Raw genomic sequence first — 13,782 nt, 5'->3', positions numbered from 1 at the left:
CTTCGCCGTGCCACTGTCGAGTGCCTTGCCTTCTTCGTCGACTGCTCAGGCCCCTGTCGACCCGGCTTCAGTTTTTGCGACCCATCATGCCCCACAGGACGAGGTGAATGCTGCTAGGGAAGCCATACGCCAGGCGGGCATTATGATGGAGAAGATGAAGACGGTGCGGGACGCCAGCCAAGCCGCCTATGATGCCAGCTCGGCTCTCCAGAGCAACGTTCAGGTTAGTTGGTCGCTGCTTGTTCTGTTAGGATATGCTACCTGAAGATTCTTTCCGAAAATCTTTGCATTTGTACACCCACTGGGTGCGTCAATTGAATTTTTGGACTAGTGGGGGCACGCTGAGTGCACCCACTGGGTGTAGTCCCTGAGACTACGGTGGACTGATGGCAGTCGACTGTAGTCTTTGTATTTTGCCGAATGTATAAACCAAACTAGTAGTTTGTCTCTTCCACTCGGTCTGGTCGAGTGGGATCAGAACCGGTGGGGGCATGCAAAGTGCACCCACTGGGTGTAGTCCCCGAGACTACGGTGGACTGCTGGCAGTCGACGGTAGTCTGATTTCTACTTTCTCTCTTTCTGCCTTTTTTTTGGACTCGACTTCGGTGGGCCGGTCGAGTGGGATCAGAACCGGTGGGGGCATGCAAAGTGCACCCACTGGGTGTAGTCCCCGAGACTATGGTGGGCTACGGGCAGTCGACCGTAGTCTTAGTATTTATTGCCTTTGTTTTTTTGCTGTAAAAATAACTTCTCCCCTTTGATTTCAGAAATCTTGTGATCTTTGAGCTCGCTTTGCTGACTTGGAGAAGCAGCAGATTCAACTGAACCTTGACTTGGAGCTGGCCAGGACAGAGCTGCAAAAGGTCAGAGACGGCGCCGCTGGTAAGACGAGTTTGTCGACTGGTCAGTTTTAGGCTTGAGTACCCTTCTGCTATTTCTGAATCAATCGTCATTTCTTTGCAGAAAAACTGAGAGAAGCTCTCGCGAAGAAGGATCAGGATTTGGCTGTTGCTCGTAAGGAGGCTGACGACAGGACCGCTCTGGCCGAACAGAAGCTGGCTTCGGTCGGCCAGTTGGAAGAAGAGAATACCAGGCTGAAGACCGCTCTGAATGACTCCAACAAGGAGTGCTCGTGCTAGAAGAAGGTGAATCTCATCCAGGGCGAGAAAATGGAAGGCATTACGCAGGAGGGATGATCTGGAGAGCTATCTGAGAAGTCTTGCCAAGAAGTTGTTCATCAAGCTTGAAGGTGCACATTCTGTTCCGACTGATTTTTTTTGTGTCGACTCAGTGTACGAAAATTGACTTATCCTTGGATCATGAATGCAGAGTTTTGCTTGAACTTTGAAGAGGGGATTGGGCGGATCGACCAGGTTTGGATCCAATCAACTCTCCCGTGAAAGATGAAACTGCCATGAATCTGCTCCGTCTGGAATCTCGCATCGATAGTGCCGTGGACTACATGGCTCGACTGAAGGTCGCCACGTCGCGGATTGACTCGACACTTTGGCCAGAGACTGTGCTCCAAAATGATCTTGAGTCCCTGATGACTCGACTGAATGAAATCCCAGACCGAATGCAGGAGTGGAAGAAGTCTGCTGCTCGGTATGGCGCTGACGTGGCTTTGTCTTTGGTTCATGTCCACTGCAAGGAGGTGCGACAAGACAAACTGGCAGCAATCAAGGTCGCCAATACCCAGAAACATGACTTCCGAACCTTTATGGAGACTTTCATTGCTGCAGCCACTCGGATAGCCGACGGTGTCGACCTGGATGAGTTCGTCGAGCCTGCCAGCCCTCCTCCTGCGGAGTGAACAAACTCTTATGTCCCACCTTAAATTTGCCTCGGAATGCCGAGTGGTTTTTGTAACCGTTAAACTTTTTCAGGCTGCATGCCCGAGTACCTCGATCTGTGATCCGGAACCTTTAGAATTTATCTAAACTTGGTTTACTGTTGAATATCTTTATAAATCTCCTGCTGAGTAAACCCATTCTTCATTCGAGACAACTTTTGTATTCGCGGCGCAGCTCCGAAGGAGAGGGAAGCAGTCGACACATGTCTTGTCGCCCTTGCGGGTCGGCGATGGAGTGCACATCGTATTTGTGGCGAAGCTCTGCTGGGGAAGGCGGCGGTCGACCCACACCTTGTTACTGCAGAGCGGGACGGAGCGCACATTGTATTTGTGGCGAAGCTCTCCAGGAGAAGGTGGCAGTCGACCCGCACTTCGTTACTGTAGAGCGGGATGAATCGCGCATTGTATTTGTGGCGAAGCTCCCCAGGAGAAGGTGGTAGTCGACCTGCCCCTTGTCGTCCTTGAGGATTGAGATGTGTTTCGTACTTAGGCGAGTTCTGGACTGCAGCTAAGCCCCCGAGTGGGAGGATTGCTCTCCACTCGGTAGGATTTTTTCAAACTTAGGTGAGTGCCGGACTGCAGCTAAGTCTCTAAGTGAGAGAACTTAGGCGAGTACTGGACCGCAGCTAAGCCACCCGAGTGGGAGGATTGCTCTCCACTCGGTAGGATTTTTTCAAACATAGGCGAGTGCCTGACTGCAGCTAAGTCTCCGAGTGAGAGAACTTAGGAGAGTACTGGACTGCAGCTAAGCCCCCGAGTGGGAGGATTGCTCTCCGCTCGGTAGGATTTTTTCAAACTTAGGCGAGTGCCGGACTGCAGCTAAGTCTCCGATTGAGAGAGCTTAGGCGAGTACTGGACTGCAGCTAAGCCCCCGAGTGGGAGGATTGCTCTCCGCTCGGTAGGATTTTCTCAAACTTAGGCGAGTGCCGGACTGCAGCTAAGTCTCGAAGTGAGAGAACTTAGGCGATTACTGGACTGCAGCTAAGCCCCCGAGTGGGAGGATTGCTCTCCGCTCGGTAGGATTTTTTCAAACATAGGCGAGTGCCGAACTACAGCTAAGTCTCCAAGTGAGAGAACTTAGGCGAGTACTGGACTGCAGCTAAGCCCTCGAGTGGGAGGATTGCTCTCCGCTCGGTAGGATTTTTTCAAACTTAGGCGAGTGCCGGACTGCAGCTAAGTCTCCGAGTGAGAGAACTTAGGCGAGTACTGGACTGTAGCTAAGCCCTCGAGTGGGAGGATTGCTCTCCGCTCGGTAGGATTTTTTCAAACATAGGCGAGTGCCGGACTGCAGCTAAGTCTCCGAGTGAGAGAACTTAGGCGAGTACTGGACTGTAGCTAAGCCCCCGAGTGGGAGGATTGCTCTCCGCTCGGTAGGATTTTTTCAAACTTAGGCGAGTGCTGGACTACAGCTAAGTCTCCAAGTGAGAGAACTTAGGAGAATACCGGACTGCAGCTAAGCCCCCCAGTGGGAGGATTGCTCTCTGCTCGGTAGGATTTTTTCAAACTTAGGCGAGTGCCGGACTGCAGTTAAGTCTCCGAGTGAGAGAACTTAGGCGAGTACTGGACTGCAGCTAAGCCCCCGAGTGGGAGGGTTGCTCTCTGCTCGGTACGATTTTTTCAATCTTAGGCGAGTGCCGGACTGCAGCTAAGTCTCCAAGTGAGAGAACTTAGGCGAGTACTGGACTGCAGCTAAGCCTCCGAGTGGGAGGATTTTTTAAATACTTAGGCGAAACGGATTCGCAGCTAAGCCCCGGACTGGGAGGCTGGCTCGCCACTCGGTAGGAAACTGTTTTTACAAAATTAGGCGAAGCGGATTCGCAGCTAAGCCACCCACTTGGGGATTTCTTACGCAAACAAAAACAATAATAATCACTGGGAAAATTATAACGCTCTTGTCTTTGATAAATAAACTACAGGAGTTTTTCTTATTACATCTCATCTGAGTGAGAATTCAAGTATAAAAGGGGCGGAGTAGCTCCGCATTCCAGGCTCGTGGCTCATCAATCTGGCGATCGACATTGTAGAGGTGGTATGCTCCATTGTGGAGGACTCTGATGACCATGAAGGGGCCTTCCCAAGTAGGAGCGAGCTTGTGTGGTTTCTGCTGATCCACTCGGAGGACTAAGTCTCCTTCTTGGAAGGCTCGGCTCTTCACGTTTTTGGCATGGAATCGACGCAAGTCTTGCTGATAGATGGTCGATCGAATCAAGGCCATTTCTCTTTCTTCTTCTAGGAGGTCGACTGCGTCCTGCCGGGCTTGTTCTGCTTCATCTTCAGAGTAGAGCTCGACTCGGGGAGCGTTGTGAAGCAGGTCACTCGGTAAGAATGCCTCGGCTCCGTAGACCAGAAAGAATGGGGTTCTTCCAGTCGATCGATTCAGGGTTGTCCTCAATCCCCAAAGGACTGATGGAAGCTCGTCGACCCATGCACCTGCTGTGTGCTTGAGATCGCGCATCAATCGGGGTTTCAGTCCTTTGAGAATTAGGCCGTTTGCCCTTTCTGCTTGCCCATTCGACTGGGGGTGAGCGACTGAAGCATAGTCGACCCGAGTGCCCCGAGAGGCGCAAAAGGCCCTGAATTTGTCGGAATCGAAGTTTGACCCATTGTCCGTGATGATGCTGTGTGGAACTCCATATCTGAATGGGAAAACGTTGTTTTTGCCACTCTAGTTTTAGCCAATTTTGCTTATGCCACTCTAGAATTTGACATCTCACGTTTGCCACTCTTAGCTTTTGACAATACATTACAAATGCCATTCCGTGGCAAAACGATAATTTTTCATTTCATTTTTTCCACCCTTAGCTTTTGACATGTATCACAATTGCCACTCTAAAATTTTCGTTTTTGCCACGAAATGGCATTTGTGATGTATTGTCAACTGCTAAGAGTGGCAAAAGTAAAATGTCAAATTCTAGAGTGGCATAAGCAAAGTTGGCAAAAACTAGAGTGGCAAAAACAAAGTTTTCCCTATCTGAATATCAACTCTCTAATGAAACCGACAGCGGTGCAAGCATCGAGATTCTTGATAGGTTTGGCTTCAATCCATTTGGTGAACTTGTCGACTGCTACCAGCACATGAGTGAAGCCGCTCCTGCCTGTTCTCAGTGGTCCAACCATGTCCAGCCCCCAAACAGCGAAGGGCCAGACGAGTGGAATGGTTTTCAGGGCTGACGCGGGCTTGTGCGGCATATTGGAGTAATACTGACATCCTTCACATTTGTCGACTATCTCTTTTGCCATCTCATTGGCTCTTGGCCAGTAGAACCCCGCTCGGTATGCTTTAGCCACAATGGTCCGAGAGGACGCATGATGACCACAGGTCCCCGAGTGGATATCGTTAAGGATCATCTGACCTTCTTCTGGTGTAATACACTTATGGCCGACCCTAGTCGCGCTTTCTCTATATAACTGTCCCTTTATGACTGTAAAGACCTTGGATCGACGGACGATCTGTCGAGCCTCTTCTTCGTCTTCTGGGAGTTCTTTCCTTAGGATGTACGCGATCTACGGTTCTGTACAGACGGGACCAAGACTTCCATGATCAGGTCGACCACAGCTGGAACTTCAACTTCAGTCGGATCCGTGGCGCTTTTTGGCTGCGGGGCCTCTTAAGTGAAGGGGTCCTCTTGGACCGACGGTGTGTGGATGTGTTCCAGAAACACATTGCTGGGAATGGCTTCTCTTTTGGAACCTACTTTTGCCAGATCATCAGCTGCTTGATTTTTCAGTCGAGGTATGTGATGAAGTTCTAACCCCTCGAATTTCTTCTCCAACTTTCTCACTACATTGCAATAACCATTCATGGCTGGACTTCTGACGTCCCATTCCTTCATCACTTGATTAACCACCAAATCTGAGTCGCCATAGACCATGAGGAGACGAACGCCGAGTGAAATGGCCATTTGTAACCCATATAAAAGTGCTTCGTATTCTGCCTCGTTGTTAGAGGAATCAAAGTGGATTTGAAGAACATATCTGAGTTTATCTCCTCTGGGGGAGACCAACACTACTCGGGAAAAGCCTAGCAGCAGCGCGGGTTTTGGGCCCATTAGCAGCGCGGGGGCCGGCGCTACTAATAAGGCGCTACAGCTAACGTATAGCAGTAGTGCCAGACGAGTGGAATGGTTTTCAGGGCTGACGCGGGCTTGTGCGGCATATTGGAGTAATACTGACATCCTTCACATTTGTCGACTATCTCTTTTGCCATCTCATTGGCTCTTGGCCAGTAGAACCCCGCTCGGTATGCTTTAGCCACAATGGTCCGAGAGGACGCATGATGACCACAGGTCCCCGAGTGGATATCGTTAAGGATCATCTGACCTTCTTCTGGTGTAATACACTTATGGCCGACCCTAGTCGCGCTTTCTCTATATAACTGTCCCTTTATGACTGTAAAGACCTTGGATCGACGGACGATCTGTCGAGCCTCTTCTTCGTCTTCTGGGAGTTCTTTCCTTAGGATGTACGCGATCTACGGTTCTGTACAGACGGGACCAAGACTTCCATGATCAGGTCGACCACAGCTGGAACTTCAACTTCAGTCGGATCCGTGGCGCTTTTTGGCTGCGGGGCCTCTTAAGTGAAGGGATCCTCTTGGACCGACGGTGTGTGGATGTGTTCCAGAAACACATTGCTGGGAATGGCTTCTCTTTTGGAACCTATTTTTGCCAGATCATCAGCTGCTTGATTTTTCAGTCGAGGTATGTGATGAAGTTCTAACCCCTCGAATTTCTTCTCCAACTTTCTCACTACATTGCAATAACCATTCATGGCTGGACTTCTGACGTCCCATTCCTTCATCACTTGATTAACCACCAAATCTGAGTCGCCATAGACCATGAGGAGACGAACGCCGAGTGAAATGGCCATGCGTAACCCATATAAAAGTGCTTCGTATTCTGCCTCGTTGTTAGAGGAATCAAAGTGGATTTGAAGAACATATCTGAGTTTATCTCCTCTGGGGGAGACCAACACTACTCGGGAAAAGCCTAGCAGCAGCGCGGGTTTTGGGCCCATTAGCAGCACGGGGGCCGGCGCTACTAATAAGGCGCTACAGCTAACGTATAGCAGTAGTGCGGGCGCACCCGCGCTACTACTACGTCCGTTAGTAGTAGCGTGGGTAAAAACCCGTGCTACTACTAACCCGCGGAATTTTTTTTCGAATTTTTCGCCCGAATTTTCAAATTTCTGAATTATTTTAACCTCTAATCTCTAATCACCCTCATCGCTGCTCAATTTAATCTCTAATCACCCCTCATCATTCCAAATCATCTAACTTCCCGGACGGTCACCCATCCTCTTACTACTCCAGCCTGAGCACGCTTAACTTCCGGGTTCTATTCTCCCTCGATTCCAAGTCTGCACTTGTTGTTTTCCTGACAATAGTAAGATGTCAATCCTATTAACCCTCGGGAGTTTAGCTTGAGCATGAAGTCACACATTTCGCTGTTTGAGTTTAAAACAATTGTTCTAAACCACAATAATTATTTAGTAACACTAATATTTCTTGAATAAGGAGTTTGACCACATTTTAACCATAGTTTGACCAGATTTGACCAAAATTCCAAAAAACTGAAATAATTATTTAGTAACACTAATATTCTTGAATAATTATTTAGTAACACTAATATGTCTTGAATAAGTAGTTTGACCACAGTTTGACCAGATTTGACCAAAATTAAAAAAACTGAAATTTGAGCATAACTTTTTTCCTTTTAAAATTTGAGGATTCTAAAAATTTGCAAACAGGCCGTAGGCATTCTCCATCATATGCGGATTTTCGTGCTGAACATTTTGATATATTATACATTTTTTCTGACATCGTATGCAAAAGTTATAGCCGTTTTACATTTTCCCTACACTTTTTGCAAAACATGTCCAAATTTAAGTTTTTAAATTTTCCTAACTAGTAGATGTAAGAACATAACTACATCTCGAAGGATTTTAATTATTGAAACATTTTGATATATTATACGTTTTTTTCTAACATCGTATGCAAAAGTTATAGCCGTTTTACATTTTCCCTACACTTTTTGCAAAACATGTCCAAATTTAAGTTTTTAAATTTTCCTAACTAGTAGATGTAGTAACATAACTACATCTCGAAGGATTTTAATTTTTGAAGTTTTTATCATTTTCTTTTGCTTTTTACAAAACCGAAAAGGCGATCCACAAGGCGGGGGGGGGGGGGGGGGTAGAGTTTCGAAATGGGACCTTTAGTAGTAGCGAGGGATTTTACCCCTCGCTACTACTATGGCATGTCCCGGAGGGGCACGATTGAGACCTCTTAGTAGTAGCGCGGGTTTATAACCCTCGCTACTACTATGGCATGGCCCAGGGGCACGGTAGAGACCGCTTATTAGTAGCGAGGGGTAAAAACCAGCGCTACTGCTATCAACTTAGTAGTAGCGAGGGTTAAAAACCCGCGCTACTACTATGGCATGTCCCGGGGGGCACGGTAGAGACAGCTTAGTAGTAGCGAGGGTTAAAAACCAGCGCTACAGCTATCAACTTAGTAGTAGCGAGGTTTAAAAACCCGCGCTACTGCTACTTAGCAGCAGCGTCTGATTTTAAAGCGCGCTGCTGGTAAGATTCTGTGTATAGGCTTTTCCCTAGTAGTGCAACACCACTCCGGCGCCGGAACCATTTAGCATCTTGGAACCGTCGAAGAACATGGTCCAATGCTCCGAGTGAACCTGAGTCGGCAGTTGTTGTTCAATCCACTCGGCGACGAAATCCGCGATTGCCTGGGACTTGATAGCTTTCTTTGCCTCAAACTTGATATCTAGAGGAAGGAGTTCAATCGCCCATTTTGCCACTCGACTAGTTGCGTCTCTGTTATGCAAGATCTCTGACAACGGAGCATTGCTGACTACTGTAATGGAATGATCAGAGAAGTAGTGGGCAACTTTCTTTGTGGTCATGTAAATCCCATATACGAGCTTCTGATAATGAGGATATCTTTTCTTCGATGGGGTCAAGACTTCAGAAATATAATACACTGGGCGCTGAACTTTGAAGGTTTTCCCTTCTTCTTCCCGCTCGACCATAAGTACCGTACTGACGACTTGTCCTGTGGCTGCAATGTATTCTTCTTCCCGCTCGACCGTAAGTACCGTACTGATGACTTGTCCTGTGGCTGCAATGTAAAGCAGCAAAGTCTCCTTGCTAATTGGGGCAGCAAGCACCCACTGGGTGTGCACTGGCTGGGTGGAGAGCAGAGCTTTGAGCTCTGCGAATGCTGCGTCAGCTTCAGGAGTCCACTCAAACTTGTCAGACTTCTTCATCAATCGATAAAGAGGCAATGCCTTTTCACCGAGACGAGATATGAATCGACTTAGGGCGGCCAAGCAACCAGTAAGCTTCTGAACATCGTGCACTCGCACAGGACTTTTCATTCGGAGTATAGTACCGACTTTTTCTGGATTGGCATCGATTCCCCGTTCGGAAACGAGAAAACCGAGTAACTTTCTGCCAGGAACCCCGAATGTGCATTTTGATGGGTTAAGCTTGATATCAAACCTTCTGAGGTTGGCAAAGGTTTCAGCAAGGTTAGTCAGCAGGTCGGAACCCTTCCGTGACTTGACCACAATATCATCCATGTACGCCTCCACATTCCGACTGATTTGGGTGAGCAAACACTTCTGAATCATCCTCATGAATGTGGCTCCGGCATTCTTGAGGCCGAATGGCATGGTAACATAACAGAAGCACCCGAATGGAGGGATGAAAGCTGTTTTGATTTCGTCAGGCCCATATAGACGGATCTGGTCGATGCGGGGGAGAGGAAAATGATCTTTCGGGAAGGCCCGATTGATATGATTAAAGTCAATGCACATGCGAAGTGACTTGTCCTTCTTGGGGACCATGACAACATTGGCGAGCCACTCGGAGTGGTACATTTCTCGGATGAACTCCGCCGCTAAGAGCCGAGCCACCTCTTCGCCGATGGCCTTTCTCTTCTGGACGGTGGACCGTCGGAGATGTTCCTTGACAGGTTTTACTTTTGAGTCGACTCTTAGGCGGTGCTCAGCCAGCTCCCTGGGAACACCCGGCATGTCAGAGGGCTTCCATGCGAAAATGTCCCAGTTCTCACAGAGGAACTGGATGAGTGCTTCTTCCTATTTGGAGTCGAGTGTTGTCGAGATATGAGTTGGAGCAGCGCTGGGGTCGGTCGGGTGGCTGTGAGCTGTCTTCGTATCGCCATTTGACTGAAAAGCTGACTCTGTAGCGGGCTTCTTGGCTCGCAACAAATTACTCGGGTCTGCAGTCTTCTGGTATTCCTGCAACTCCACCACTGCCATCTGAGCATCGGTGATCTTTGAACCTTTCTGAAAACATGCTTCCGCTTTCTTCCGATTGCCCGTAATAGTGATCACACCTTTGGGGCCAGGCATCTTCAATTTGAGATACACATAACACGGTCGGGCCATGAAGCGTGCATAAGCCGGCCTGCCCAAAATAGCGTGGTAGGCACTCTGGATGTCTACAACTTCAAATGTCAATTTTTCTTTGCGGTAATTTTTGGAATCACCGAAAACCACATCAAGAGCAATCTGGCCGAGTGATTCAGCCTTCATCCCAGGAATGACTCCATGGAAACTCATGTTGCTGGCACTGAGTCTGGACATCGGAATGGCCATCCCTTTCAACGTCTCAGCATACAATATGTTCAAACCGCTGCCACCATCCATCAGGACTTTGGTCAGTCGAGTGCCTTCAACAACTGGGTCGACCACCAAAGCTTGCCTCCCAGGGGTGGCGATGTGCGTTGGGTGGTCGGACTGGTCGAATGTTATGGCAGTCTGAGACCATTTCAGGTAACTAGGTGTCGTCGGAGCGACCATATTCACCTCTCGGTTAATAACTTTCAGTCGACTTTTGCTTTCAACATCGGCGAAAATCATTAGAGTGGAATTGACCTGAGGGTATCCATCGTCACTGTCTTCTTTGTCCTCGACCTTGTCCTACTCCTTTTCCTTACCTTTGGGCTGCTTGCCCTGGAACTGCTGGATCAAGAGTCGACACTGTCGAGTGGTATGTTTCGGGTAAATGAAATTACCCTCTTCATCTTTCTTTGTGTGGACGAGACATGGTAAGTCCAACACATCATTTCCGTCCTGGTCTTTAACCTTTTTGGGGTTCTAAGGTCCTTTAGGTTTCCCTTTAAACTTTCCTTGGGTTAAAGCCAAGGCTTCCCCGGGAGCCACTGGCTCGGCTTTCCGCTTCTATTTCCGATTGGAATTTCCTCCGGTTTCTTGGGCGACTGACTTGAGCTTGCCACTCCCGAGTCGATCCTCATCTTCACCATTAGCGTACTTGGTGGCAACCTCCATCATCCGATTCAGGGACATATCTCCGGTTCGACCGAATTTCAAATTCAGTTCTCTGTACTTGACGCCTTCCTTGAAGGCACAAACTGCTTGGTGGTCAGGCACATTCTCCACCGAGTGATGTAACGTGATCCACCTCTGGATGTAATCCCTCAAAGTTTCATTCGGCTTCTGCACGCAAGACCGCAGTTCCGTCAGCCCTGCCGGTCGCTTGCATGTGCCTTCAAATGTGGTGACGAACACTCGGGAGAGATCTTCCCAAGTGTAAATGCTGCTAGGTGCTAACTGGTTCAGCCACGCTCTGGCCGAGCCCTCCAACATGAGAGGCAGGTGCTTCATGGCCACTTCATCATTGCCGCCGCCAATCTGGACGGCCACTCGGTAGTCCTCAAGCCAAGTATCGGGCTTGGACTCACCAGTGAACTTACTGACTCCAGTCGCCAAACTGAAGTTGGGAGGAATCACAGCGGCCCTGATGGCTCTACTAAAGCACTCTGGCCCCGAAACATGTACTCTGTTGCTGGTAGGTGCATCTCTGTCGTGACCTTCTCGGTGAGCCCTGTTCCTGTCGACCAAACCTTGGACGAGAATGCATCTCGCGTCAAAGCCTGGCCCTCTGGGGTCGACTGGAATCCTTCACCCACCACTATGAGGGCGCCTGTCATCCTGCTGGCGAGGCACATACGACCCGCTCCTCGGGGAAGGCGTGGGCACTCGACGTCGACCGTCACGATCGACTCGGTGATCATACTGCTCGTGGTTCCCGCAGTGGTCATGCCGGTCTCCACGTCCCTCACGCCTCGGGGGCGATCTCGGGCTGTGAGCCGACTTGACTGTGTCCGCGGCAACGGATCTGCTGTGAATCCTGTTCCGCCACTAAGAAACAGCGGAATTCTGATCTCCTACTGCTCGGAGTAACGGTCTGATCTGCAGCAAGCCTCTGCCAGCCTCCGACTGGGAAGGCTGAATCGACTCCGCTATACGGGCCGCATCTGCTAAATTCTGAATCGGAGTTCGATATACCTGCGGGGGCGGGAAGAGCTGACGTCGACTGGATTCGGGAACCCGTTGTCGTGCACGCTCGTCGAGTGCTTGTTGGAGATTCTCCAGTCAAGTGTGCTCGGCCAAGTTTTCCAGGCGAGCGTCCTCCAAGGCACGAGCCTCGGGGGTTTCTCCAAGGATAGGAGTGTGCAGTGCATCCACGTTCCGGCGGCGAAGTTCTTCTCTCTGCAGCGACGTGAGAGGCTCAGGAAGATACTCCTCATGGAGACGCGACGGGTCGCCTCCACCCGCGCCTCCGTCGGTGCGGGGAAAACCGGGAGGACTGGGCGGTCCATCGACCATCAGAACCTCCGCCGCCGGATCGCTGCTGTCGCACTCGGATGCGGTCTCTACGGAGCCAGTCGACAGGTCGAACATGCCATAGAGGGAATCGTCGGGCTCGATTGCCGCGACTTTAGGGGTGGCCGACTGACGTGCACCGCGTGTCTCACCCACCGCTGAAGTCTCGACCGACCGGAGCGCTTGCGCTGGCGGGAAACAGGGAGGGAGGACAACACAGGAGCCGACCGGTAGGGGGTCAACGGTTGCCGCAGGAGAACGCCGCGGACACATGCGCTAAAGTGCGTTGCCCCGCAAACAGGGAGTACGTCCACGTCGAGCGGAGCCTCCTGGAGCCAAGAAGAGTCGTCGATGATGAACGCGAGCGCACCGAGACGGATCTCGCGGCCCTCCACCGAAACTCCACCGAAAACCATGATGATTCGGGTCAGGAAAGGTCGCAACTCCTCCAAAAAACGCTAAAACACCTGCCCCACAGTGGGCGCCAACTGTCATGGTTCTAAGTCTGACAGTAGTGTAGGGGGGTAAGTATGAAGAGGCAAGATCTTAGCTATGGAGAAGTTGTAAGCGCGCAAGGTTTACGAGTTCAGGCCCTTCTCGGAGGAAGTAATAGCCCTACGTCTCGGAGCCCGGAGGCGGTCGACTGGATTATGTGAGTATGAATTATAGAGGTGCGAACCCTTGTCTCGGAGGAGGGGGTGGCTTATATAGAGTGCGCCAGGACCCCGACCAGCCGACCTTACAAAGGGTTCAATGTACATTAAGGCAGGGCGTTACTGGTAACGCTAGTAATAAAGTGCTATGATGACCATAAAAGCTAATTAATGACCGACCGTTAGCATGCGGAGTGACTTTAGGTCTCCTGGCCGTCGAGTGGTTGGATCTTGGTCGAGTGATTGCTTCTTGGTCGAGTGTCTTTGAGTCTGTTGAGTGGAACACCTCCAAGTCGATTGAAAGGTGATTTCTTCTAGAGATGTCCTTGGGTAGGGCAGTTAGGACAGGTCCATGACCCTACCCTAGGTACATAGCTTCATCAACGAGCGATGGTCTTTTCCTACCAATCTATCCCCCTAGGAGCATGCACGTAGTGCCGAGGTTTTTGATGACTTGTAGATTTTTGCAATAAGTATGTGAGTTCTTTATGACTAATGTTGAGTCTATGGATTATACGCACTCTCACCCTTCCATCCTTTCTAGCCTCTTCGGTACCGTGCATTTCCCTTTCTCACATCGAGAGTTGGCGCAAACTTCGCTGGT

The sequence above is a fragment of the Triticum urartu genome, chromosome 6A (genome assembly GCF_056163025.1).
Source record: "Triticum urartu cultivar PI428250 chromosome 6A, HENAU_Tu73, whole genome shotgun sequence".
Taxonomy (NCBI): domain Eukaryota; kingdom Viridiplantae; phylum Streptophyta; class Magnoliopsida; order Poales; family Poaceae; genus Triticum; species Triticum urartu.
The sequence above is the reverse complement of the archived record's forward strand: the minus strand, read 5'-3'. Positions refer to the sequence as shown.